The following is a 6,000-nucleotide window of genomic DNA, read 5'->3' on the forward strand; positions in this document are numbered from 1 at the left end:
GGTATTGTCTTGATATATATACATACAAAATGAAGCTAATCCAAATCTAGAGGGCTGGTACATTTCAAAAGATAATTATTATTATTAGACCGATACAGTTTCCGCGTTCACCATATGCGGCATGAGAAGATAATAATATTATTATGAGAGCAACCCCTCGTCTTTTGATCAATATACGCGCCCCGCACGTGACCGTTCCACTAATGGATAAAGTAATCAGAACAAAAAAAATGAAGAATACTTTTTTTATAAGTTTTGATTAAAATGGGTTAATTGAATATAAACTGAATCAGTCAGGAGAAACCACTGTTCAGTGTTTATTAATTGCCATATAGGCTTAGGGGTGTCCAAAATAAAAGCCTATATGCCTAAAAAAAAAAATTTGAGTAGGCCTGTACAAAGAAATCACTCGGCCATTGTCAGCTGAGCCATGCATCAGCAAGAGTTTGACCAAATTTTCAAACCTATTAATTGGCTGGAATTCATAAACCATGCACTTATTCATCAATGCATTCCGTCAAAATAAGGTATCAATGATAGACTGATTTCATATTCATTTACTATAGCCCTCGAAATTTGGACTGTCTTCTCACTGACGTAGAGAGGGGATGGGGCCAGCTAGGGACCCCCCAAAAAAAATGAATAAAGGGAAAGCCTGAAGAAAAAGTTGAAATGAAAGGTGTGAAATTATATCACGTCAAAATCTATCATAATTTTGATTTGATTAATTTTTATTTGAATTTTGTATCAAAATGGTCAAAATTGTTTCTCACTCGCTTCGCTCACTTGTAGCGTGACTTTTAAGCTTGTTTTCTCATTTTATTCATATTTTTGTTGTTGTTGGGGTGGACGGACTTGGCCTTAAAGGGATGGTCCGGGCTGAAAGTATTTATATCTTAATACATAGAGTAGAATTCACTGAGCAAAATGCCGAAAGTTTCATCAAAATCGGATAACAAATAATAAAGTTATTGAAGTTTAAAGTTTAGCAATATTTTGTGAAAACAGTCGTCATGAATATTCATTAGGTGGGCTGATGATGTCACATCTCCACTTTCCGCTTTCTTATGTCATTACATAAAATCATATTTTTTTCATGATTTCATACTTGTGTGAATAATATGTCTCCCTTATAATAAAATAAGTTGCAGCAATAAATATATAATGCACTAAATCAGTTGTCAATCCAATTTTTCTAGTTCTTGGAGGAAAAAATTTGCATAAACCTAATTTCATATAATAAAATACAAAAGAACAAGTGGGGATGTGACATCATCAGCCCTCCTAATGAATATTTATGACAACTGTTTTCACAAAATATTGCTAAACTTTAAAATTCAATAACTTTGTTACTTGTTATCCGATTTTGATGAAATATATTCGGCATTTTGCTCAGTGAATTCTACTCTATTTATTAAACTATAAATACTTTCAGCCCGGACCATCCCTATAAGTGCAAATCAACTTATAATTCCAGAATAACAGTGACTGCGTGTACCATCTTTAAATTTACTTTGTCGACAATTAGCGATCGTACATATAGGCCTTTATAGAACGAGAATCTTAATTATCTATTGCTTACTGCAAGCACATTTTTAGAACATCCACAAGAATTTTGTTATTGGGGCACCCCTTTGCCCGCCCGCCCCTTTCCTTCGTTCCTAATTCCTATATCCTTGGATTGATGCGGGGGGGGGGGGCGTGTTCACCCTCACCACCCCACCCGTTAAGTGTGCCAGAGAAATTAATCCACTTCCTTTCATTTCCAAACTGTTAATGCTGAAAAACTTTGTAATTTTCCTCTGTCATGTAATGTTTTATTGAATTTGATGAAATCATAATCTAAATCTAAGCTAATTTAAATAAGCCACACTACATATCTTTATGCTCTTGAGCGCTCGCATGGGCGGAAATCCCAGGTGGACAGGGGGGACGCGTCCCCCTACTCAACATAGTAGGGGGGACACAATATCAAATGTCCCCTACTATTTTTGGTATTTAATGATGGAAAGAAATACATCATTGAAAATCGAAATAAAACATTTATTTTGGGCGAGATGACCTTACTTTTTGGCTTTTTGGGTGATAACCTTTTTTTGTTTTGTTTTGTTTGCTTGTCAAATTTTCCAGCCCCTGGTCCCCCTACCTTTGGGGAGAGATTTCCACCCTTGAGCGCTCGCTCATAATTCCTGAGATGATTGTAGATAATTATATGACCTTAACATGATTCAGTCAGGGGCTGAAATCTTCACAAATACAAATTACAAGAAAATGGCTAGGTAAAAAGTGCAAATTTGTCGTCAAAACTCGAATGAAAAAAGAGTAAATATAATATCGATTATAGATAAAACCAATTATTTTTTTTATACCGATTAACCCCCCCCCCTCCACCCCTAAAAGAAAACGATTTACATAGCTTCATAAAGGAAGCAACTTCTTGTAATTAGGACTTTAAACATTCACATTCTGTTTAATTTTTGTATCAATTATTTTGTACCCGTTTAGTAAAAATGTTTTCATCTCAGTATATGGAATTTCTGCAAACTCCCCCTTCTGCCAGCTGACACATTTTTTTTGTAAATCACTGCCCACGAAGAAATGGCACCCGTATATTATATCTTGTATGATAATTGTAAATATGGTATTGTCAAATCTTTATATACATGTACATGTAATATGTCTAGGTCTTATTTGCCCCTACGGGGCCAAAAGGCGTTCTTTCAATAAAGTTCAAAATGAAGTTAATGTTACGACCAATTTAAAAAAAAAGGATGATATAATTACACGGGGGTCTTTCACCTGGCAGAACCGGAGTACACGAGGCAAATCAAGTATTAAAATTATTTTCAGCTTACATAGCCTACCTTGCTTTGGGATATTTTCTAAAGTGTAGGCCTATGTTTCAGTTCTCATTGAAGATCATATTACTGGTAAATTGCCAATTCGTCTACTGCCAACTCGTCCACTCACCACATTGTCTACTTTCATTTAGTCTAATGCCATTTCGTCCATCAACAGTTTGTCTAAAAACCAAACTGGTCCAATCATCACCTCGTATAATCACCAGTTCGTCTATTTCGTCTCATAACCAGTTAAAACCAGTCTAAAAATCCATTTCATTTTCATTCATTTTGCACAATTAGCATTTCTAAAGTCCAATTAGACCAAAATTAATAGTCGGGCTAAAAGGCTAGTGGACCAACTGGTTATTATACGAAATGGTGAGTGGACAAATTGGCAATTAGATCATGTGGATATTGGACGAACTGATAATAGACCAAATGATAGTAGACGAGTTGGCAATTGGACGAATTGGCATTTGACCAATTGTAAATAGACCTTATCACAATAAAGTAGAAAACATTTTGAGGCAGAAAAACGTATACAGTCCTGTCACTCGGCCTCGTGGACTCTGTAGCCAATTACATCTTTTAAGATATATATGTTTTTCAAATGAATAAATTGTATAGGTCTCATTTTTTCGGAAGTATTTGCGGTCTGATCTGTCGATTTAATATAATCTTAGATTGCATTTGCAAAAAAAAAAGTAATGGTATTAATATAGCGAAGATCCTCATTCTGGCAAAGGGTATTTGCGTTCAAAAGGAGGGGTGGCTTTTGGGGGGCATTGGGAGTTACCCCCAACAAGTTTTCACGACTAAGAAAAAAAAAACAAGTAAAAGGAAAGGGTCAATATGATAATTTTCTGAATAATGTCTCAAATTCTATCCTTGATTTTTTTTTCTATTAGAAAATTATTTTTTTTGGCCAGCTCGCTCGATTTTACGCCATCTGCTCCTTCAATATTTTTGGTCCATTATACGCTATCGGCAAGGTGCCTACTGGCCTCAAATTTTAAAGGAATGGTATATTTCTCAAAATTTAATTATTATGGAAACAAATCCTACTTTCTAACAAAGGTTCCCTTTTTAGTTATTATTTCGTCACAAGTTATTGGAAATCTGTACATGTCAAAACTCTGTTTAAAATTGTTATAAATGATAACATCGTTTATTAATTTTACAGTATAAACAACAAAATTTAATGCTTAATATATAATCTTTAAAGTATGGAGCATAATTATTTAAACTTTTAAACAAAGCCTGAAAATTTAACAAAGTAAAAGGTGGCGTATAAAATTTGAACGGCGTTTTAACTTTCTATTTTTTTTAATGAAGTGGACTGGGTTTGATTTTTTCCTCATTCGCTCGATTTGCGTACTGGTATGGAAAATATTTCTAGAAACTACTGTCCATAGTGTATTATAATAGTTATCATTCAGTCGAGAAACATGTAGTTTTGCCCCCCCCCCCCCATCAACGCTTATACGAGAAAGTCATAAGGTATTCAAGGAAAATAAATTTTGTTTGACGAAAGTGCGATATTCAATACATAGTCTTTGGAAATTAGTGACCGAAAACCACAATTAAAGATAAATTATTTTCACATTGACTTACAAAGTGAATCGCTGTCAGGAGGATGGATATGCATACTCCTTTTTTACGAAGTATTCCTGCCATACTGCAAACAGGTTTCGTTTTCCCTCTTCCAATAATGAAGTCTTGTAAATTTCACACCGGAGATGAAACACAAATGGAAACTATTTGAGTGATGCACTAGCTCCACAAGTTGAAGTATATAATGCTGTACGCCAGAAAATATAGGGTTTTAATTAGTCATGACAGTGTCTGCTGCTTGTGTTTTCCCGAAGTGAAAAATTATAATATTGTCATGAGAGCAAAGAGCCGGAGCTATATATTATTGGCTGCATGGAGGCAAGATGTGAGAATGGAAGGAAGCATCGGACTAAAAGCTTTTATCGCGCCCGTCATCACGTACTTTCTACTATAGATTATTCAGAGTAATCTGTTTTTATTGGACCCCGAACGATCTCGTGAATATAGCGAAGTTGAGTATAGGTTATCATCTGTTTTGTAACTTATTTTGATCATGATCACTGCCTTCGTTAGTATACTGTATGTTCCTCTTGACAAAAAAAAATCGGTCTATTCATCATCTTTAATTCCCCGAGAATATACAGAGGTCCATAATGCAAAGGTCCTAAACAAAACTCATGAGCTTTGACATTGTATTGTAATCATATTTCTTTAATATATGGATTAAAAAACACACTCATGAAGAAAATATTTTAAATTCGTATAGAGACCGTCACTTTCAGGATACTAGTATCTGTTACTGAAAAATCACATATTGATAGTTGGGATTGTACGTAGGACAATACATTGAATAAAATCTCGACGGTGTTTTCTGGCCATCTTATTTATCTTCTCCCTCTTTTCGTAAGTTTTTGGGAATAACTATTTTCAGTGCTTGATATTTACAACATTATTGGGAACCTTCGATAACAAACTTGCTTTCCAAGAGGTTCCTATTTCATTTCATTATGTTGTCTTCGCCTTATAGTTTGTATTTCTTTTTTGTTGAAAAACTTGAAATGAAAGAAATTCTTACCATGCAAACAATCAATAACAAAACGAAACAAAGACCAAAGACCTTATATTCTGTTAAATTCAAATCATTACTAATCAATGCCTTCAACATTTTTTTTTTTCTTCATTTATTGCAGTTCCTTACTTGTACACATGTTAAATTTTATATGCATGGGTAAAGAAATAAACCCCTCAAAAAAAGTTTGGTAATCTGTGTTTGGCCATTAATTTCTCCCAATTCCCAATTTTACACAATGCATATTTGACATAATTTAAAAGATCATTTAATTCTCTTTGAAATGATACCATGCTTGTTATGATTTAAAAACAAGTCAGTCAAAAATGACTAGTTAATAGGGTCAGCTGGGAGCAACTGTTATTCTACTCATATTTGACTATTTTCTAGTCATATTTTACTAGAACAGAGTTATTTCTGACTAGAATATATGTCAGAAATGTGACTATCAGTGATTGCCATATCAGTTGCTCCCAGCTGACTACTGGTCTAGTCAATTTGACTGATCTGTTTTAAGAGGATTCAAAAGTGTTG

This window comes from Lytechinus pictus, chromosome 17 (genome assembly GCF_037042905.1).
Source record: "Lytechinus pictus isolate F3 Inbred chromosome 17, Lp3.0, whole genome shotgun sequence".
Taxonomy (NCBI): Eukaryota; Metazoa; Echinodermata; class Echinoidea; order Temnopleuroida; family Toxopneustidae; genus Lytechinus; species Lytechinus pictus.